General features: G+C 34.5%; 1 protein-coding gene and 1 pseudogene across 8 annotated transcripts in view; both read right to left on the bottom strand.

The window, feature by feature from the left end:
* Window positions 1-24,858, bottom strand: part of LCORL (ligand dependent nuclear receptor corepressor like) — a 175,858-nt gene that overhangs the window by 63,783 nt on the left and 87,217 nt on the right. The window lies entirely within an intron of this gene.
* LOC133092044 (GTP-binding nuclear protein Ran-like) lies at window positions 13,198-14,016 on the bottom strand (annotated as a pseudogene).

Here is a 24,858-nt window from a genome sequence, read left to right on the forward strand (position 1 = left end):
AGGTGTTAATGTCCTAAGGACAGACATATAGATCAATAGAGTAGAACTGAGTCTCAAGATAAACCATTAATCCATTTTTGATAAGAGTACCAAGACAATTCAGTGGGGGAAATAACTGTCTTTTCAACAAACTGTGCTAGGACAACTGGATATTTACATGCAAAATAATGAAACTGGACCTCCACCTCATACCATATAGAATAATTAACTCAAAATGCATCAATGACCTAAATATAGGAGCTAAAACTATAAAAATCTGAAAGAAAACATAAGTGTAAATCTTCATGACCTTAGATTAAGGCAATGATTCCTTAGATTAGACACTAAAACACAAGCAACAAGAGAAAAAAATAGATATAATGAGTTTGATTAAAATGGAAAACTTTTGTACTTCAAAGGACACTAAGTGAAAAGAGTCCACAGAATAGGAGTAAATATTTACAAATCACATGTCTGATAAAGGTCTACTGTCCAAGTATATAAAGAACTCTTATAACCCAACAATAAAAAGACAAATGCCCAAATAAAAAAACAGCATATGATTTGAGTAGACATTTCTCCAAAGAAGATATTACTAATGACCAGTAAGCACGTGACAAGATGATTAACATCAATAGTCTTCAGGGAAATGCAAATCAAAAGCACAATAAGATACCATTTCACACCCTGAAGGAGAATTATAATAAAAAATGCAGATAACAAGTGCGAGTGAGAATGTGGAGAAATCTGAGTCCTCATACATGGTGGGTGGGAATGCAAAATGGTGCAGCCATTTTGGAAAATGCATTTTGAAAACACATTAAAAAATGTAAACATAGAATTACCATATGACCCAGCAAATTCCACCCCTAGGTATATAATTAAGAAAACCGAAAGCATATGTTCAATCAAAAATATGTATGAATGTTCACAGCAGCATTATTCACAACAGCCAAAAAGTAGAAACAACCCAAATGAATGTCAACTGGTGAATGTATAAATAAAATGTGGTATATCCATACAATAGAGTATTATTCAATCATAAAAAGAAATGAACTGACGCATGTTACAACAAGAATGAACCTCAAAAACATGCTAAATGAAGGCTGCATGTAGTGCAATTTCATTTATATGAAATGTTTAAAAGAGGCAAATCTACAGAGAGAGAAATCTATTAGATTAGTGGTTGCCAGAGACTGAAGAAGAGTAAGAGAATGATGAGTGAGTGTTCATCTAGTAATGGGTTTCTTTTTTAGGGTGAAGAAAATGTTCTGGAATCAGAGAGCAGTGATGGTTGCAAAACTTTGTTAACGAGTGTATTAAAAACCACTGAATTTTATACTTGAAAAAAGTGAATTTTATAGTATGTGAATTATATCTGAATTTAAAAAAATGGGAAGAAAGCATAAATTAGAAAGTGGAACTTACAGCCCAGAGGGCAGATTCAAGAGCCATAAAGAATTTTTCCTTAAGATCTAATCGAATAACTTCCAACATTTGCCCAGCTGGATTTCAGGATTGCTATGGAACAGGGACCCCTGTGTGCACCCCATTTCGCCATTTTTGAACAAGAGTGTTTACAGTGGTTATCCTATGCCTGTCCTAACATTGTATGTTGGGTGTGTGTGGGCAAGTAATTTGCCTTTTTACTTTCAAAGGTCTACAGATCAAGAGAAACTATATTTGAAGTGCTATACCAAAGGAACTACACTCAAGGAACTTCATTTGTATCTGAAACTGAGTTAGATAACAAGAGTGTGGTCTCTGAGATGATGTTGTAATAAGATAAGACTTTTGGAGGTCTTGGGCAGGGGTGAGTGTATTTTACATTTGGGAGAGATGTGAATCACCAGAACCAACTGATTCCAACTTCCTTGTATTCACTCCTTTGTTTAGTATTCTTCCACACTCACAGGTAGCATATAATGCTATTATTTACCTAGAGAGAGAGTTGCTCTTAGGACCAATCTAAGAATATCTGAGTAAGTTGTCTCAATTATGAGACTGTTGAAGTGGAAAATATTGGTCACTAATCCAACAAAAATTTTAAAGACCAGGATGATGGTATTTTTCTTATCTTCTCTTTCTCCAAAATCCATTTCCCGTCTCTCCATGTTTGATATGTATTAACAATTAATACTTATACAGCACTTTATATAACATGAAGAACTCTGACACATTGGTATCATTTAATGACAAATATATTAGTGCAGATAATGATATAACGAAAGGTAAGAAGGAAAGCAAATTTCTACAGAACCACGTACGGTGTACAGTTCTTGCCCTTGCCTTCTATTCTTCCCCAAATATGGTTTTCTAAAAATTTCAATCTACAGAAAAGTTGAAAGAAGAGTACAATGTACTTCCACAAATTTTTACCTCTATAGATTCAACAACTATTGACATTTTGTGTCATTGGATTTACATATAAACTCACACACACAGGTTATTTATGGGTGAAGCATTTGAAAGTTGCAGATATCATGAAGCTTTAACTCTACTTGAGAAAGAAAGAACAAGAACATTATGATACATAACTATAATGCCATCATCCCTTTCAAAAAATTTAACACAAAAAATATAGTCCCCAACTTTCCTCATTATCTCCTTTACAGCTTTATCCTCCCCAATCTCAGGTTGCAATCTAGGATTACACATTGTATGTTTTTTTTTTTTTAACAACTTTATTGGAGTATAATTGCTTTACAATGGTGTGTTAGTTTCTGCTTTATAACAAAGTGAATCAGTTATACATATACATATGTCCCCATATCTCTTCCCTCTTGCGTCTCCCTCCCTCCCACCCTCCCTATCCCACCCCTCTAGGTGGTCACAAAGCACCGAGCTTATCTCCCTGTGCTATGCGGCTGCTTCCCACTAGCTACCTATTTTACATTTGGTAGTGTATATATGTCCAAGCCACTCTCTCACTTTGTCCCAGCTTACCCTTCCCCCTCCCCGTATCCTCAAGTCCATTCTCTAGTAGGTCTGCATCTTTATTCTCGTCTTGCCCCTGGGTTCTTCATGACCTTTTTTTTTTTTTTTTAGATTCCATATATATGTGTTAGCATACGGTATTTGCTTTTCTCTTTCTGACTTCACTCTGTATGACAGACTCTAGGTCCATCCACCTCACTACAAATAACTCAATTTTGTTTCTTTTTATGGCTGAGTAATATTGCATTGTGTATATGTGCCAAATCTTCTTTATCCATTCATCTGTTGATGGACACTTAGGTTGCTTCCATGTCCTGGCTATTGTAAACAGAGCTGCAATGAACATTTTGGTACATGACTCTTTTTGAATTATGGTTTTCTCAGGGTATATGCCCAGTAATGGGATTGCTGGGTCGTATGGTAGTTCTATTTTTAGGTTTTTAAGGAACCTCCATACTGTTCTCCATAGTGGCTGGATCAATTTACATTCCCACCCACAGGGCAAGACGGTTCCCTTTTCTCCACACCCTCTCCAGCATTTATTGTTTGTGGATTTTTTGAAGATGGCCATTCTGACCGGTGTGAGATGATATCTCATTGTAGTTTTGATTTGCATTTCTCTAATGATTAGTGATGTTGAGCATTCTTTCATGTGTTTGTTGGCAATCTGTATATCTTCTTTGGAGAAATGTCTATTTAGGTCTGCTGCCCATTTTTGGATTGGATTGTTTGCTTTTGATATTGAGCTGCATGAGCTGCTTGTAACTTTTGGAGATTAATCCTTTGTCAGTTGCTTCATTTGTAAATATTTTCTCCCATTCTGAGGGCTGTCTTTTGGTCTTGTTTATGGTTTCCTTTGCTGTGCAAAAGCTTTTAAGTTTCACTAGGTCCCATTTGTTTATTTTTGTTTTTATTTCCATTTCTCTAGGAGGTGGGTCAAAAAGGATCTTGCTGTGATTTATGTCATAGAGTGTTCTGCCTATGTCTTCCTCTAAGAGTTTGATAGTGTCTGGCCTTACATTTAGGTCTTTAATCCATTTTGAGTTTATTTTTGTGTATGGTGTTAGGGAGTGTTCTTATTTTGTTCTTTTACATGTAGCTGTCCAGTTTTCCCAGCACCATTTATTGAAGAGGCTGTCTTTTCTTCACTGTATATTCTTGCCTCCTTTATCAAAGATAAGGTGACCATACGTGCGTGGGTTTATCTCTGGCCTTTCTGTCCTGTTCCATTGATCTATATTTCTGTTTTTGTGCCAGTACCATACTGTCTTGATTACTGTAGCTTTGTAGTATAGTCTGAAGGCAGGGAGCCTGATTCCTCCAGCTCCGTTTTTCTTTCTCAAGATTGCTTTGGCTATTCAGGGTCTTTCGTGTTTCCATACAAATTGTGAAATTTTTTGTTCTAGTTCTGTGAAAAATGCCAGTGGTAGTTTGATAGGGATTGCATTGAATCTGTAGATTGCTTTGGGTAGTAGAGTCATTTTCACAATGTTGATTCTTCCAATCCAAGAACATGGTATATCACTCCATCTAGTTGTATCATCTTTAATTTCTTTCATCAGTGTCTTATAATTTTCTGCATACAGGTCTTTTGTCTCCTTAGGTAGGTTTATTCCTAGATATTTTATTCTTTTTGTTGCAATGGTAAATGGGAGTGTTTTTTAATTTCACTTTCCGATTTTTCATCATTAGTGTATAGGAATGCTAGAGATTTCTGTGCATTAATTTTGTATCCTGCTACTTTACCAAATTCATTGATTAGCTCTAGCAGTTTTCTGGTAGCATCTTTAGGATTCTCTATGTATAGTATCATGTCATCTGCAAACAGTGACAGCTTTACTTCTTCTTTTCCGATTTGGATTCCTCTTATTTCTTTTTCCTCTCTGATGGCTGTGGCTAAAACTTCCAAAACTATGTTGAATAACAGTGGTGAGATACACATTGTATTTGATTGTCATGTCTCCCTAGTCTTTCCTCCGGCTCTTTTTTTTCTTTTTTAAAAATTTCCATGCCAGTTATCTTGTAGCATGTTGCAAAATTTGGATTAGGTTCCTTATGATTTAGGTTCAGGTTAATCATTTTTTTTTTCCTGCTCCATCCATTTATTGATTGATAGATTGATTTTTATTTTTTTTAACATCTTTATTGGAGTATAATTGCTTTACAATGGTGTGTTAGCTTCTGCTTTATAACAAAGTGAATCAGTTATACATATACATATGTCCCCATATCTCTTCCCTCTTGAGTCTCCCTCCCTCCCACCCTCCGTCTCCCACCCCTCTAGGTGGTCACAAAGTACCGAGCTGATCTCCCTGTGCTATGCAGCTGCTTCCCACTAGCTATCTATTTTATGTTTGGTAGTGTATTTATGTCCAAGCCACTCTCTCACTTTGTCACAGCTTACCCTTCCCCCTCCCCATATCCTCAAGTCCATTCTCTAGTAGGTCTGTGTCTTTATTCCTGTCTTACCCCTAGGTTCTTCATGACCTTTTTTTTTTCTTTCTTAGATTCCATATTTTGTGTTAGCATACGGTATTTGTTTTTCTCTTTCTGACTTACTTCACTCTGTAGGACAGTCTCTAGGTCCATCCACCTCACTACAAATAACTCAATTTTGTTTCTTTTTATGGCTGAGTAATATTGAATTGTATATATGTGCCACATCTTCTTTATCCATTCATCTGTTGATGGACACTTAGGTTGCTTCCATGTCCTGGCTATTGTAAACAGAGCTGCAATGAACATTTTGGTACATGTCTCTTTTTGAATTATGGTTTTCTCAGGGTATATGCCCAGTAGTGGGATTGCTGGGTCGTATGGTAATTCTTTTTTTAGTTTTTTAAGGAACCTCCATACTGTTCTCCATAGTGGCTGTATCAATTTACATTCCCACCAACAGTGCAAGAGTGTTCCCTTTTCTCCACACCCTCTCCAGCAGTTATTGTTTGTAGATTTTTTGATGATGGCCATGCTGACTGGTATGAGTTGATACCTCATTGTAGTTTTGATTTGCATTTCTCTAATGATTAGTGATGTTGAGCATTCTTTCATGTGTTTGTTGGCAATCTGTATACATTCTTTGGAGAAATGTCTATTTAGGTCTTCTGCCCATTTTTGGATTGGGTTGTTTGTTTTTTTGTTATTGAGCTGCATGAGCTGCTTGTAAATTTTGGAGATTAATGCTTTGTCAGTTGCTTCATTTGCAAATATTTTCTCCCATTCTGAGGGTTGTCTTTTGGTCTTGTTTATGGTTTCCTTTGCTGTGCAAAAGCTTTTCACTTTCATTAGGTCCCATTTGTTTATTTTTGTTTTTATTTCCATTTCTCTAGGAGGTGGGTCAAAAAGGATCTTGCTGTGATTTATGTCATAGAGTGTTCTGCCTATGTTTTCCTCTAAGAGTTTGATAGTGTCTGGCCTTACATTTAGGTCTTTAATCCATTTTGAGTTTATTTTTGTGTATAGTGTTAGGGAGTGTTCTAATTACATACTTTTACATGTACCTGTCCAGTTTTCCCAGCACCATTTATTGAAGAGGCTGTCTTTTCTCCACTGTATATTCTTGCCTCCTTAGTCAAAGATAAGGTGACCATATGTGCGTGGGTTTATCTCTGGCCTTTCTATCCTGTTCCATTGATCTATATTTCTGTTTTTGTGCCAGTACCATACTGTCTTGATTACTGTAGCTTTGTAGTATAGTCTGAAGGCAGGGAGCCTGATCCCTCTAGCTCCATTTTTCGTTTTCAAGATTGCTTTGGCTATTCGGGGTCTTTTATGTTTCCACATAAATTATGAAATTTTTTGTTCTAGTTCTGTGAAAAATGCCAGTGGTAGTTTGATAGGGATTGCGTTGAATCTGTAGATTGCTTTGGGTAGTAGAGTCATTTTCACAATGTTGATTCTTCCAATCCAAGAACATGGTATATCACTCCATCTAGTTATATCATCTTTAATTTCTTTCATCAGTGTCTTATAATTTTCTGCATACAGGTCTTTTGTCTCCTTAGGTAGGTTTATTCCTAGATATTTTATTCTTTTTGTTGCAATGGTAAATGGGAGTGTTTTCTTAATTTCACTTTCGGATTTTTCATCATTAGTGTATAGGAATGCCAGAGATTTCTGTGCATTAATTTCGTATCCTGCTACTTTACCAAATTCATTGATTAGCTCTAGCAGTTTTCTGGTAGCATCTTTAGGATTCTCTATTTATAGTATCATGTCATCTGCAAACAGTGACAGCTTTACTTCTTCTTTTCCGATTTGGATTCCTTTTATTTCTTTTTCTTCTCTGATTGCTGTGGCTAAAACTTCCAAAACTATGTTGAATAATAGTGGTAAGAATGGGCACAGGTTATTCATTTTTGACAGGAATAGTACATTGGTGATATGCCTTTTGTTTTATCATACCAGTTGGTCCCAGTATTAGTGATGTTGTTGATCACTAGCTGTAAGGTGGTATCCAACAGATATTGCCATTTTAGAGTTACCTTTTCTCCTTTGTAATTAGTAATCTATGGAGTAATACTTTAATGTGATTATCCTCTTCCCCAACAATCTTGTATTTACCCAATGTTTTTAGTATCGATTGATAATTCCTGCCAGAATCAACTGGTACACTAGTGGTTACAAAAAAGTAATTTTCTTAATTCCATTATTCATTTTCTATTTTTATGTAACATTCTTAAAAAAGAAAAGAAATGCCTTCTCGTCTGTGACCCTTACCTTTTATTTTTTGTTTGTTATTATCACTATGAACTCATAGACTGTCTCTTGTTATCCAATATGTTATCTATGACTTCATTATTCATTTTAATGCACAAATTATTCCAAATTTGGCCACTGGAAACCCCTTCATGCTGGTCCTTATATCCTTTTGATATACCTTCTGGTTTTGAGGACTTCCCTTTTTTTTTTTCTTTTTTCTTTTAGCATATAAAAAAATATTCCATGTCCACTTTCTACTTTTCCTGTCCCTAACTTGGAATCAACCAATATTCCAAATACCCTAATTTTCCTACTCGTGGTAGGGACTGGTATTTAGGCATCAAGGTCTGGATGATAAGTGTGGTCACTGCTACTGTGATGTCATTGCTTCTAGAATCTTACAGTAGGAAAAGTTAATAAATGCTAAATATATGCATATTTAAATCATGAGTTCATACTGGGACCTCTATTACCATGGAGTTCTTCTTTTTCTTCCCCCGTTCCATATTTTTATTCCCTTCTCTTACAGTAAAAACTCACAAAATTACTATAGCAATACAACTACTGAAAAATGTTTATCCTTAAAATAACCCCACTGAGAGTACAGAGCACTATATTAGTTATTTGAATTAATTTTTCCTGTGTTCTGTATTATTGATGATATAGTTAGGTTTATTTGCTTTTTTTGTTTTACGCAATCACAGGGCTTCCTCCCCCATCCTTGTTCATTTAATTTTATTTTAAAAAAATGCACAAAATTAACATGTCTCAAAACTCAAAACTATACAAGACTCAAAGAACGTTCACTTATTTTATCTTCCACTACTCCCAAAGTAACCAAATTTTATTAGTTTCTGATTTATGCTTTTGTGTTTTCTTGTATAAAAATAAGAAAATAGATTCATATATTCTTTCCTCTTCTTTCTTAAAAGTTAACATAGTATATATCCCATTTTCTTCCTCTTGCTTTTTTCACTTAAAAGTATATACCAAGTTAATCCTTCTTATCAGTTCACAGAGATGTTCGTAAAAAAAATTTTTTTTAACTGAAGTATAGTTGATGTACAATATTAAATAATTTTCAGGTGTACAACAGTGATTTACAATTTTTAAAGATTATATTCCATTTATAGTTACTACAAAATACTGGCTATATTCCCTGTATTGTACAATATATCCTTGCAGCTTATTTATTTTATACACAATAGTTTGCACCTCTTAATCCCCAACCCCTATCTTGCTCCTTCCCCCTTCCCTCTCCACACTGATAACCACTAGGTTTGTTCTCTATATCTGTGAGTCTGTTTTTTGTTATATTCACTAGTTTATTTTTTTAGATTCCACATTTAGGAGATATCATAGAGTATTTGTCTTTCTCTAACTTATTTCATAAGCATTATACCCTCCAAGTCCATTCATGTTGTTGCAAATTTCATTCTTCTTTATGGTTTAGTAGTCCATTGTACATATATGTAATATCTTCTTTATCCATTCATCTGTTGATGGACATGTAGGTCACTTTATTCTATTCTACAGCTCCATGGTAAGCCATTGTTTCTACCACGTGGTCAACCTGTCTCCTATGGGTGGGCATGTAAGTGATTTCAAACATTTTGCTATTATAAATAATGCTGCAATAAATAATTTTGTGCATTTCTATTCTCATGTTGTTAAACAAGTACCATCAGGTAAATTCTAAAAGGTGGGATTATTGAATCAAAGGGTAAATACATATGTAGTTTTAATAGATATTGCTTAATACTTCTTTGTCAGGAGTGTACATTTTGTACTTACCACTGCAATTGATGAAAGTGACTGTTACCTCATAGGTACCCTAACTGAGTGCTGTCAGGCTTTTGAATGTTTGCTAATCTAATAGAAGAGAAATGGTAACTCAGTATTGTTTTAATTTGTAGCTCTAGTATAAATTTAAGGGTCATTTAAATATCTTATTTTTCTGTGTGTAACACTCTGCTAACGCCTTTTGTCCATTTTTCTGTTAAGCGTTTGGTCCTATTTTTTTTTCCCCTATTAATTAAAAAAATCCCTTATATACTAGGAGATTAACTATTGTAATATACAATGCAAGTATGTTTTCCCAGTTTGCCTTTGTCTTTTAACTTTGACTATGGGACTTTCTTGCTAGACAAATTTCTATTTAATATAAATAAATCCTTTAAATGTAGTCAATATTTTATTTTATTGCATCTGGACTTTAAGTCATACAGAAAGCCTTTGCCCCCTATTCCAGGTTACAACAGAATTCACTGATATTTTCTCCTAGTATGTACATGGTTACATTATTTTGCGTTATATTGAAATCTCTTATCCAATTTGAAATTTATTCCAGTGTACATATGAGATATGGATCTATTTTTACCTTTTTCTAATTAGTTTTCCAATTATCCTAATATCAGTTATTATCCTAAAATCAGTCCATCATTTTCCCTGTGATTTGAAACACCACCTACGTCATATATCTGTTTCCCTGGGTGTGTGGGTCTATTTCTCAATGAGTTTGTTTCCCCATTCAGGTAACAGTACTGCCATTTTAATTACAGAGGTTTTAATAACTGGAAGAGCCAGTACTAAATCTTTTCAAAAACCTATTCTTGCATATCTGTATTTCCATATGGTAGCTCCAAAGGGGTAGATGAGATTTCCTAAAGGAATCATATTAAATTTATATATTAATTTAGGGAAACCAAAATTGCTCATTTGTTTATTCTGAAGTATTTGTCTTTTTTTAACTACTGTAAATAGAATTATATCATCTGACTATGTGTACATGAAAAACACTGTTGCTTTAAATTTTGACATTGTACTAATTTTTTTTTTTTTTGCTGCATTGGGTCTTTATTGCTGTGTGCAGGCTTTCTCTAGTTGCGGGGAGTGGGGGCTACTATTCATTGTGGTGTGCACACTTCTCATTACAGTGGCTTCTCTTGTTGCGGAGCACCGGCTCTAGGTGCGTGGGCTTCAGTAGTTGCAACACGTGGGCTCAGTAGTTGCGACATGCAGGCCCTAAAGTGTACGGGCTTCAGTAGTTGTGGCACATGGGCTCAGTAGTTGCAGCGCACGGGCTCTGGGGCATGTGAGCTTCAGCAGTTGTGGCTCAAGGGCTCTAGAGTGCAGGCTCATTAGTTCTGGCGCATGCGCTTAGTTGTTCTGCGGCATGTGGGATCTTCCCTGACCAAGGATTGAACCCGTGTCCCCTGCACTGGCACACGGGTTCTTTTTTTTAAAATATAAATTTATTTATTTATTTATAGCTGCGTTGGGTCTTCGTTGCTGTGCGCAGGCTTTCCCTAGTTGTGGTGATATGGGGGCTACTCTTCGTTGCAATGCGCGGGCTTCTCATTGCAGTGGCTTCTCCTGTTGTGGAGCACAGGCTCTAGGCGTGCGGGCTTCCGTAGTTGTGGCTCACGGGCTCTAGAGTGCAGGCTCAGTAGTTGTGGCGCACGGGCTTAGTTGCTCCGCAGCATGTGGGATCTTCCCGGACCAGGGATCAAACCCATGTCCTCTGCATTGGCAGGCGGATTCTTAACCACTGCGCCACCAGGGAAATCCCGGTGCTAAATTCTTTTACTGTTTGAGTTAGTTTTATTATCAATGCTCTTGGTCTTCTAATATCATTTGCAAACAGAACTAGTTGTATTTCTTCTTTTCCAATTCTTATGAATCTAAAACAGTTTTCTCTTATCTAATTGCACAAACCCAAACCTCCAACAAGATGTTGAATAGTGGGGACACAGGACAATCCTATCTTGTTCCAGTTTTAGTAGGAATGCTGTCAGTAGTTTCCACATTTTAAGCTGTATTTTAAAAACAGGAGTATATGTGTTTTATCAGGTTGAAGATACATGCATAAATTCCTTTTTTTACCAAATATATTTAGCAGGAACATGCTGAATTTTTCCAAAGACCTTTTGAACATCAGTAGAGATGAAGTACACTTTTTTGTTCTTCCTTAGGTTAACAGGTGATTTATGTTAATGGATTTCCTAAGACAGAACCATTGATCAATGGAACACTTGATCAATGATGTATTATTTTACTACAACACTGTAGAATTTTGTTTGATATTTTTTTATTGATATAAATAAGATTATTCTGTAGTCGTGTGTGTGTATGTGTGTGCACTATCTTTATGAGATTTTTATCTAGATCAACATCATAGTCATTTAAAAAATAATTTGGGAACTTACTTTTTTATGTTCTGATTTTATGAAACATAGAGATTAGCTGATCTTAGAAAATTTGGTAAAATATAACTTTTAAACCTCCCGGCTTGGTGTTTTTGTTGGTTTCTTGATACATTTTTCTATCTCTTAAAAAAAAAAAAACCACACAAAAAAACGAATAACCTGTTTAAGTCTTCTAGCTCTTTGGAGACAATTTTGGTAAACTGGATTTTCCTATTAATTTTATCCATTTCACCTAAGTTGTATAAAACAGAAACTATGACTTTTTAAATTTTCTGCTTCAATGATTATTTCCCCCTTATCATGTCTTCTACATCTCTGCTTTCTCCTTCTGTGCTAACCTCTCCCCTGTTCCCTGGCCAATTGGTTAACTAGTACTTTATTTCAAGGCCTTTTCCAAAGAAAAAAATTTTTTTTCTATTTATTTTTTAGTCTTAATGTTTTTCTGTCTTCCACCTTAATAATTTTTGCTTTTATCTTTATTATTTCCTTCCTTTTTCATTATTCTGATTTACTTTGTTGAGTTTTTTTTTTTTTTTTTTTTTCCGGAAGCGCCTCGTGGCTTGTGGGATCTTAGTTCCCTGACCAGGGATTGAACCCGTGCTCCCTGCAGTGGAAGAAGAGAATCCTAATCACTGGATTGCCAGGGAATTTCTATTTTGTGATTTTTTTCCTAGCTTTTTTTGATGGGAATTTAACTTATTCTCATTCTGTAGTTTTTATTGATAAAAATATTAAAGGCCAAATCTTTTCCTAATCACTGTTTTAATTATATCCCCTAGAGTCTTACATGTAGTTTTTTCATTATTAGTATATTTTAAAGAGATCCTATACTTTTTTTCTTCCCTTTCACACTAAAGTTGTTTAAAAGAATGTTTACATTGTAGGTGGATAGGACTTAATCTTTTGCTGTTGTTATTCATTTCTATCTTTATGGCATTATGATTTAAAAAAAAAGCTTTTTTTTTTGGTATTGTTTCTACTTTATGAACTTCTCAGGACTTCTTTTTGACTTTGTATATAAATTTTTTGTGAATGTTCTAGGTACACTTGAGAAAAAAGAATAGTTTATATTACCTGAGGATAGAGTTCAACTTATACCCATAAACTACCCCTTACTATTATTTTAGGGCTTCTACTATATATCCTTACTTATTTTATTTATTTATTTATTTAATTTGAAATACAACTTTATTCTGATTCTAAATGAAAAGAAACGGGAATGACAGTAACAAACAAGATTCCACCACTGACTACTGTGATGTGACTGTAGCAGTCTTATATTTGAAACTCAAGGAGGAAACAACTGTGTTCCAAAACACCTAAATATGCAGGTCCAAAAAAATGAACGTTTTTTTTTTTTAACTGCCACATTCACTCCGAAGCTCATTCATCTCCTTCAGCATCCCAAAGATTAAGCACATGTTCTGCTTAGTTATATAATAAAGTGGCAAACACGCTGCACCACTGACATCACAGGACAGTTGCCTATAAAACTAGACTCCTGATGCTGGGCTCCAGCTTCACTTTCTCACAGGTCATCATCTTCATCCGGGAGGGCAGTTGTCTGAGTAGCCTCTAGATCGTGCTCGTACTGCGCTGCCAACGCTGGGTCCATGACCACCTCTGGCAGGGCGAGAGCAGGCATGGTGACGAACTCTCAGTTAGCGTCTCCGATCAGTTTTCTAGCAAGCCAGAGGAAGGGCTTTGCAAAGCTGTAGTTACTTTTGGCAGAAATGTCATAGTACTGAAGATTCTTCTTTCGGTGTAAGATAATTGACTTTGCCTTAACCTTTCTGTCCTTAATAACCACTTTGTTGCCACACAACACGATGGGGATGTTCTCACACACTCGTACCAGACCTCTATGAACGTTCTTGTAAGTAACTCTCGATGTTACATCAAACGTTATAATGGCACACTGAGCTTGGATATAATAGCCATCTCTCAGTCCACCAAATTTCTCCTGACCAGCTGTATCCCATACATTGAACTGAATAGGTCCTCTGCTGGTATGGAACACAAGGGGATGGACCTCAACACCCAAGGTAGCTACATACTTCTTCTCAAATTCACCAGTCAGATGACGTTTCACAAATGTAGTTTTACCAGTACCACCATCACCAACCAATACAAGTTTGAACTGAACTTGGGGTTCTCCTTGGGCAGCCATTGTTATGTTACTCCTCCCGGCCGCCTCCCGCTGCTGCCGCCGGGACGTCCCGACCCCCGGCCCCGCGGCCCCCACCCTGGCCCCCTCCTTACTAATTTTAGATCCACTTTACCGATCTAGGACTGAAAGTAACATGTTAATACTCCTGAAGTGTTTGTCCTTTACTCTGAATTCTCTCAAGTTTCTGCTTTATGAAGTTCACTGCTATATTATTTGACACAGATATTAATAAATACTATTTATGAGTTAAGGCCCCTAACAAAGTTTTTTGTCCTCAAGACAACCAATGCAATTTGGTATGCAAGAGAAATATTTTTTGAGTACTTCACATTTAATTGTACAGAATATTTTTTAAAATGTCTAACCCAAGGGTTAAATTTTCATAAATTAAAACAATTTTATTCCTTCATCAAGGGCATTCTTAAGTGTAATAGCCCTTTTTTTTTTTTTACTACAATGTGTGTGGTGCTGAAGAACACAAGGACTACTAGGTATAGTTTAGTGCCACTGGTTTGACTCACGCTAGGGTACCAGTAATTTTAACCAACATTGCTCTTGCACCATCAGTTTTAAGGTCAACACAGCAAAAGTGGCAAATAACATCTTAGAATTTTTTTTTTTAAGTTTTGACCTTGCAGATTCCTTGAATGAGTCTTAGAGACCCAAGAGTTCCATGTATCACACTTGGAGAACCACCAAACTTAGTATATTTTTAACCCATAATAAACAGTACACTGGAAGGCAATATAGAAGAATGGTTGGAAATACATCATTGTGGTCAGATACACCTGGAATCAAATTTCAGCTCTGCTGACTACAGGCTGTATAATGTTGTGTAAGTTACTTTATAAGCCATAATTTATCTGTAAAGCAGTTTTACTAATAGTGTCTAAAGGAGTTGCTTCAAGGATTAAATGAACTAATGTATAGAGAGCGCTTACCCAGTGCTTATCACATAGTCCTCAAAAAGCAGTAGCCTAATTACATAATTTTTATATAATGCAACTATTTTCTAACAATCCCTATCAGGAGAAAAAAATCAAAGACAATAATTTGGGAAATCTCCCTAGACCAAAAACTTTAAAAATGAGCAAAATACTTGAAGCATTAAATGCCTAGAATTTTAGGAGGTAAAATTTCAGATACCAGCAAATTTTGACATTTTAACTTTAATAGCCTTTTTAAAAAAACTGACTTTTTAACTTTATCTTTTCTATTTTATCTTTGCATATTATTTCACAAGTTTTGTTGATATCTTCTTTGTCTGCCTTTCTCCTAATTATTTAGGGTTACTTTATTTTATTTTATTTATTTATTTTTGGCTGCGTTGGGTCTTCATTGCTGCACGTGGGCTTTCTCTAGTTGCGGTGAGCAGGCGTTACTCTTTGTTGCGGTGCGCAGGCTTCTTATTGCGGTGGCTTCTCTTGTCGTGGAGCACGGGCTCTAGGTGCGCGGGCTTCAGTAGTTGCAGCACACGGGCTCAGCAGTTGTGGTTCGTGGGCTATAGACCACAGGCTCAGTAGTTGTGGCACACAGGCTTAGTTACTCTGCGGCATGTGGGATCTTCCCAGACCAGGGCTCGAACCCGTGTCCCCTGCACTGGCAGGCAGATTCTTAACCACTGCGCCACCAGGGAAGTCCCTTAGCGTTACTTAAAAAAAAAAAACTCCTTCACTTAGATGCTCCGCTGACTTATTAAATTTCCAATCTTTTTCTTAATATAAAAATTTAAGGCTATAAATCTCCTTCTACCAAATCCTATAAGTCTTATAAGCTTTAAAATGTATTTTTAATATTATTTAGTGCCAAATATATTCTGATAGCCATTAGGATTCCTTCTTTATCCCATAAATTACTTAGAAATGTCATAATATTTCCATATGCATAAACTTATTCCTTTAAAGTTATCTTTTTTGTTACTGATTGCCATCTTAACTGAACTGTATCAAGAAATATGGTCTGTGTGATATCAGTTTTTACTTGTTGATAACTTCTTAATGGCACAAAATGCAGTCAGTTTTTATAAAATTTTGAGTATACTTGAAAAAATGTTTACAAGGTTTCAAAACTTGCAATGATTGGGTTTGGGGCTCTATGTATGCCCATTACCTCAAACTTATTAACTATGTTGTTCAAATCTTCTTTCTTCTCATTAACATTAGGTCTGTTGGACTTAACAAGATCTTAAACTCCCTGTCTATGATGTTCTCCTTGTATTTTTGATAATTTTTGCATCATATTTTCAGGCTGTGTTATTCTGACACACATATTCACAACTGTCATGGTTTTGTGGTGAAACAGTACCTTTTATCATGATATAAAAATCCAATTAATTTTGAATACTTCTGTCTTTATAAATCATTATGTTTGATGTTATACATTGTTATGCATATTTGGTCGGGCTTTTACTAGTGTGTATTTTTTTCCAGCCTTTCACATTTTCAAGGAGTCTTTTATAAAGAACATATAGGTGGATTTGAATTTTTAATCTATCTAATAATCGATGTCTTAATTGGAGAATTCGTACTATATCTATTTAAATAACTAGTATTTCTATTTATTCCTATTTTTTGCTTTTACAGGTCCCAATTTTTCTTTTGAAAAAAATTTTCCATGTATTTTCCCTCTTCTACTGGTTTGAAACCAGTATCTCTAGAGCTATTCTTTCATTACTTAGCCCCAAAATTTTCAGATGCATTATTCTTCCTTGTCAAGGAAAGTCTGAAGTTAATAAATATATTTGCTCTATTAAAAAGGGCTGTACAATGCTTTAATTCCACTCATACCACTCTAGGCTTACATGCTCTTGTTTTCAGGTATTAACGGGATTTATTAATCTGACAAGTAGCTATTATTTTTATTATTTTATGCAATCAGTTTTTCTTTAGATTTACTTCAACGTTTACCAATTCATACTTTCATTCCTCCTTGCATTTCAGACTTTCTTTTCAAGATTGTTTTATTTCTTCCTCAAGTATAACCCTCAGAGGGTTTTTTGGTTTTGTTTTTGTTTTAAGTCTATTGGAGGTAAAGTTTCTGTTTTCCGTTTTTTTAATCTGCAAACAAATTTGTTTCTTGAAAGAGCTTTTACCAGATCCTAAGTTGATAGACAGTTTCTTTTGTAGGAGTCCATTTCTGCTTAGAAAGCAGCTGTCAGTCTGTTATTCAACTGTAAGTAATCAGTCCTGTACTTCTGGCTGTTATCAACATTTTCTCTTGCTCTGCAGTCTTCAACTAAGTCTGATGTGAATTTATTTTCACTCATCCTGTTAGGTAACACTAGGATCCCTGAATATGATTCATGTCTTTCATAAATTCTAGAAAATTCTCTGGTAGTATCGCTTTAAATATTGCCTCTCTTAAATTCTATTTATAATCCCCACCTTAAATTCTGATTAGACACACAATACCTCATTTCACTATATTTTTCATGTCTCTTAGCATCTTTCAAATTTTTCATTTTGTTGCTGCATTTTTTGTGACTTCTTCAACCTTCCCAATTATCAATGACCCTCCCAAATGTAATTGGTTGTTTAAAACTTTCATTATGTTTTAAAATTCCATTATTGTATTTTTAATTTTTAGACATTCTATTTGGTTATTTTTTATACATGTTGGGTAGTTTATGATAGTCTCTAGCTTTTACTCATGCTTTTAATGTTAAACTTCATATTTCTTTAAATAGATTAAAACATACCCTTTTTATATTCTTATCTTTTAATTTAAAAATCCAGTCTTTGAAGGTTGGTTCTGGTTCTTTATTATTTCTGCCAACAATTATAAACTGTTTGCTTATGTGTTTTATGATTTATTTTATTATGGGGGGAATGAATTCATTTTTTAAAGAACTTTATATTTGGGACTATTTTGAAAACAAAGATGATTTAAAAAAATTTTTCTATTGTGGTAAAATACACATACCATAAAATTTACCATCTTAACCATTTTAAGTGTATAGTTTAGTTCAGTGGTATTATATACATTTATAATGTTGTGCAACCTTCACCACAATCCATCTCCATAACTTTTCATCTTATAAAACTGAAACTATACCCATTAAACAATAATCTCTCATCCCCCTCCACTCACAGCAACCACAATTCTACTTTCTGTCTCTATGATTTTGACTACTCCAACTACCTCATATATAAGTGGAATCACACAGTATTTGTCATTTTGTGACTGGTTTATTTCACTTAGTGTAATATCCTCAAGGTTCCTCCACGTTGAAGCATATGTCAGAATTTTCCCCCTTTTAAGGGTGACTAATATTCCATTGTATATATACACTACATTTTGCTTATCTATTCTTCTGTCCATGGACAACTGGGTTGCTTCCAATGCAAGATGATTTTAAATTAAATTCTAGATTTTTGAATTAGTTTGAACTCAGATTCTTATTAAACCCTGTGGCAATTAGTCAATGGCTAAATATTACCAGGGGAGATTTTCTCCTTTTGGATACAGATATATATTCTTGCTCTCTATTTTAAGTTTTGATTTTTAATCTAGGATTTTTCATTGTTTCTTTAATGAGAGTTTCATATTTCTAATCATCTGTATTTCCAGAATCAAGAAACCAAATCTTCCTTGGTTATAAAATTCCTTGTCATTTCAAAAATAAATACTTATTTAACAATTCATTTAAAAAACAAATTATTCATATGCCTTACGTTTAAAAGATATAATTCATGTAAACATACAGAATTATCTCTTTAGACAGTTTAAATATACTAAGGTGATTTATGTTATCTACCTTCAATAACCTTTGAAGCTTAATGATGTAGTTGAGGCATTTAAACTTCCTAGGGGAACACTCTGAGCAGCTCTAACCCTGTGGAAAAATTTTAAGTCTAAATGTAGAGTAATAAGCAAAAGAGCAAATGATTTTTCAATGTTGTCATATCTCATGACAATTCCTGGAGATTTAGTGTTGAATTCTCATAGGAAAGGGTAGAGTTGGTTAAATCCCCACAGTAAAACTCTCCTTGGGGCAGAGTTACTCATCCTGACAAAAAGCACCTCTTTGCTATCTTTCTGATATGCCTCTATGTTTCAACATTAAGTAAGATCTGAAAAGCCTACGGGGACCATAAAGTAAAAATCAGATTAAGGGAAAAAAATCTATGATATGCTTTCAGAATCTTTCCTTCCTTAAGAAAACTAAAAAGCAGATGATATTAGAGAACTTTCAGAATAAAGAATCCAGTGTATATAGTCTATGCCTTCTTACAAACTAAGATCATCTGGTTCTTTGAAAACATCGTTAAAATTGATAACCTCTAACCAGGATGCCAAGAAAGAGTGGCAAGACACAAGTTACAAACACAGAAATGAAAAAAAAGCCATCACAATTGATCTCATGAGTATTAAAGGGATGATAAATAAACATTATAAACAACTTCATACCCACAAATATGACAACTTACACGAAACAGACCAATTATTTGAAAGATACAATCTGGCAAAACACACACAAAGAAATACATAACATGGGTAAGCTTATATCTGTTAAAAATGAATGAATAATCACCTTTCAAAGCAGAAAGCACCAACCCAGATGGTTTCACTGGTGAATTCTACCAAGTATTAGGGAAGAAATTACACCAATACCCTACCATCTCTTCCAGAGACTAGAAGAGGTGGGAGTACTTACCAATTCATTCTAAGGTCAGCATTATAGTAATACAAAAGAAAGATAAAGACAAAACCACAGAGCAATATCTCTCATGAAAATACATTTTAAAATCTTGCTAAATACTAGCAAATCGAAGCCAACAATGTACAGATGGAATTATACACAATGACCAAGTGGAATTTATTTCAGGTATACAAAGCAGATTCAACATTTGAAAACCAATTAATGCAATCGAGCACATCAACAGGCTAAGAAGAAAAATCATATGATCACCTCAACTGATGCAGAAAAAGCATCTGACAAAACCTAATACTCATTCATAATAAAAACTCAGCAAACCAGGAACAGAGGAGAACTTCTTCAACTTGATAAATAACATCTACAAAAACCTACAAGTAACATCATACTTAATGGTGAAAACCTAGATATTTTTCCCCTAAGATCAGGAACAAGGTAAGGATGTCCCCTCTTATCACACCTATTCAGCATCATAATGGAAGCTCTAGGTAACATAATAAAAAGCTCTAGGTAACAAGAAAAAACAATACGTATACATATGGGGAATAAAGAAATAAAACTGTCTTTGTTCACAGATAACATGATTGTCTATATGAAAGAATCAACAAAAAAATTCCTGGAGATGAATACAGTGAGAAGTTTGACAAAGAGTTACAAGATATAAAGAAGAACCAAACAGAGATGAATACAATTTAACTGAAATGAAAATTACACTACTAGAAGAAATCAACAGTACATTAATGATAGAAAGGAACAGATTAGTGAGCTGGAAGACAAAAGCAGTGGAAATCACTGAAGCTGAACAGAAAAAAGAAAAGAAACGAGGGCAGTTTAAGAGACCCCTGGGACAACATCAAGCGTACGTACAGTCCCACTATAGGGGTCCCAGAGGAGACGAGAGAGAAAAAGGGGCAGAAGACATAATAGCTAAAAAATTCACTAATATGGGAAAGGTCCAGGAAGCACAGAGAGTCCCATACAGGATCAACCCAAAGAGGACCACACCAAGACACATTGTAATTATAACAGCAAAAATTAAAAATAAAGAGAGAATATTAAAAGCAGCAAGGGAAAAGCAACAAATTACATAAGGGAACATTCATTCAGCTACCAGCTGATGTTTCAGCAGAAACTCTGCAGGCCAGAAGGGAGTGGCATGATATATTTCGAGTAATGAAAGGGAAGAACCTACAACCAAGAATACTCTACTCAGCAAGGCTTTCATTCAGATTTGATGGAGAGATTAAAAGTTTTAGAGACAAACAAAAGCCAAGAGTTCAGCTTCACCAAATCAGCTTTATAAGAAATGTTAAAGGCACTTCTCTAAGTGAAAACGAGGCCACAACTGGAAACATGAAAATTATGAAAGGAAAATCTCACTAGTAAAGGCAAATATACAGTAAAAGTAGTAAATCAACCATGTACAAAGCTAGTAGGAAGGTTAAAAGACAAAAGTAGTAAAATCATCTATATCCCTAATTAGTAATTAAGGGTACACAAACAGAAAGATGTAAAATATGATTCAAAAACAGTAACCATGGGGGGAGGGGAGTAAAAATACTGGAGTATTAAGAATGAGTTTGAAATTAAGAGATCAGCAACTTAAAATAAATAAATAAATACACACACACGCACACACACACACACACACCCCTACCTCATGGTAATCACAAATCAAAATAGATACACAGACGAAAAAGAGAAAGGAATCCAAACATAACACTAAAGACAGTCATCACATCACAAAGAAGAGAAAAAAAGGAACAAAAAAGAACTATAAAACCAACCCCAAAACAGCTAACAAAATGGCAATAAATACATACTTATCAATAATTACTTGACACACACTGACTGAAAGTGAGAGGATGGAAAAAGGTATTCCATGAAAATAGAAATCAAAAGAAAGCTGGAGCAGCAATACTTGTATCAGACAAAATAGATTTTAAAACAAAGACTGTAGCAAGAGACAAAGAAGGACATCACACAATAATCAATGGATCAATCCAAGCAGAAGATATAACAATTATAAACATATATGCACCCAACATAGGAACAACTAAATACATAAAGCAAATATTAACAGTCATAAAGGGAGAAATTGACAGTAACACAATAACAGTAGGGACTTTAACACCCCACTTACATCAATGGACAGATCATCCAGACAGAGAATCAACAAGGAAACTGGCCTAAAATGACACATTAGATCAAGTGAACTTAAGAGATACATATTGAACATCCCATCCAAAAGCAACAATATATACTCTTTTCAAGTGCACATGGCACATTCTGCAGGATAGATCACATGCTAGGCCACAAAACAAACCTTGGTAAACATAAGAAAACTGAAATCATATCAAACATCTTTCCCAACCACAATGCTATGACACTAGAAATCAACTACAAGAAAAAAAACTGCAAGAAACACAAACATGTGGAAGCTAAACAATGTGCTAGTAAACAACCAATGAATCACCGAAGAAATCAAAGAACAACAAAAAAATACATAGAGACAAATGAAAATGAAAACACAATGATTCAAAATCTATGGGATGCAGCAAAAGCAATTCTAAGAGGGAAGTAAGTGATACAAGTGTAACTCAGGAACCAAGAAAAAAAAATCTCAAATAATAACCTAACCTCCCATCTAAAGGAACCAGAAAAAGGACAACAAACAAATCCTATAAACAGAAGACAAGAAATCATAAAGAAGAGAGCAGAACTAAATGAAACAGAAACTTAAAAAACAATAGAGAAGATCAATGAAAATAAGAGCAGGTTCTTTGAAAAAATAAAACAAAATTGATAAACCTTTACTCAGACTCATACGAAAAAAAGAGAGCAGGCCCAAATCAATAAAATCAGAACTGAAAAAGGAGAAGTAACAACCAACACCACAGAAGTACAAAGGATCATAACAGATTCCTATGAAAAACTATATGCCAGTAAAATGGACAACCTAGAAGAAATGGACAAACTCATAGAAATGTACAATCTCCCTATACTGAACCAGGAAGAAACAGAAAATATGAACAGACCAGTAATGAAATTGGATCAGTAATTTAAAAAAAACTTCCAACAATGCTGTTCATAGCAGCAACAATGCTGTTTAACAGCCAAAATTTGGAAGTCACCCAAGTGTCCACCAACAGATGAGTGGATAAATAAGATGTGGTATATATATACAATGGAATACATTCAGCCATAAAAGAAGAATGAAATTTTGCTACTTCCAACAATGTGGATGGACCTGGAAGGTATTATGCTTAGCGAAATGAGACAGAGAAAGAGAAATACTGATGTTATTACTTATATGTCAAATCTAAAAAATAAAACGAATGAATATAACAAATCAGAAACAGACTCACAGATATAGAGAACAAACTAGTGATTATTAATGGGGAGAGGGAAGGGGGTGGGGCAGGGCAGGGTAGGGATTAAGAGGTACAAACTACTATGTATGAAATAAATAAGCTACAAATGATATATTGTTCAATGTAGGGAATATAGCCAATATGTTTTACGTTGAAATGGAGTATAATCTATAAAAATTTTGCATCATTATGTTTTATAACTGAAACTAATACAGTATTATAAATCAACTACACCTCAATAAAAATAAAAGAAAAAAGTCTATTAGGGTGAACATAAGATTATTCTCATTTTAACTTACTGATTTGAGGAATCAAGCCAATAATAAGGTTACTAGGTCATGGATTATTATTTAGATTATTATTCTTTCAGTATACTTTTGGATTCAATAGATTAATACAGCATTTAGAACTGTTGTCTATATATTCATTAGAGGATGATAATTCTTCAGATTTTGAATCAGTTACTTTTATTCTGAAAATGCACTGACAATGTTCATATTATTCTGTACTCCAAAAAAAAATTACATATAACATTGTTTGGAAAAATAAAAAAAAAAAAATCCTGGAACTAATAATAGCAAGGTTGCAGGATACAAGGTGAATACACAAAAGTCAATCATCTTCCTATACACCACCAATGAACAAGTGGAATTTGAAACATAATGCAATTTATATTAGCACCCTTTTAATGAAGTACTTAGGTATAAAGCTAAGAAAATATATACAAGATCTATATAAGGAAAACCACAAACAGATGAAAGAAATCAAAAAACTGAATAAATGGAGAGACATCCCATGTTCACAGATAGAAACTCAATATTGTTAAGATGTCAGTTCTTCCCAACTTTATAGATTCAATGTAATCCTAATCAAAATCCCACAATACTTTGTGGGTATTGACAAACTGATTCTTAAGTTTATACAGAAAGGCGAAGGACACAGATTAGCCAACACAATAGCAAAAGAGAGCCAAATTGGAGAACTGATACTACCAACCTCAAGACTTATTATAAAGCTACAGTAATCAAGACAGTATGATAATGAACTCAAACAGACAAATAGATCAGTGAAACAGAATAGAGTGCCCAGAAATAGACCCACACAAACAAGAGTCAACTGATCTTTGATAAAGGAGCAAAAGTAATCAAATGGAGAAAGGACTGTCTCCAAGAAATGATGGTGGAACAACCAAACAACCACATGCAAAGAAAGAACCTAGACAAAGACCTTGTATTTTTCACAAAAATGAACTCAAAATAGGTCATACACCTAAATGTAAAACACAAAACTATAAAACCACAAGAAGACAACATAGGAAAAACTCTTGGTGTCTTCGGGTTTGGCAAAGACTTTTTAGATAAAACAACAAAAGCATGATGCATGAAAAAATTTGATAAAGTAGACTTTATTAAAATTAAAAGTTTTTAATCTGTGAAAGACTCTGTTAAGAGAATGGAAAGACAAGCCACAGACTGAGAGAAAATATTTACAAAACACTTACCTGATAAAGGGCTTTTATGTCCAAAATATATAAACTCAACAATGAGAAAATGAAAAACTGATTAAAAAATGGGCAAAAGATCTGAACAGATTATCTCACCCAAGAAGATATGCAGATAGCAAATAAGTATATAAAAAGAACTGTAAATTAAAGAACTGTAAATTAAAACAATAAAAAGATACCACCACACACCTATCAGAATGTCTAAAATCCAAAACACTGACAACAGCAAATGCTGGTGAGGATGTGGAGCAAAAGGAATTCTCATTCATTCCAGATGGAAATGCAAATTGGTACAGCCACACTGGAAGATAGTTTGGCAGTTTCTTAAC

Source organism: Eubalaena glacialis, chromosome 5 (assembly GCF_028564815.1).
Source record: "Eubalaena glacialis isolate mEubGla1 chromosome 5, mEubGla1.1.hap2.+ XY, whole genome shotgun sequence".
NCBI classification, from domain to species: Eukaryota; Metazoa; Chordata; class Mammalia; order Artiodactyla; family Balaenidae; genus Eubalaena; species Eubalaena glacialis.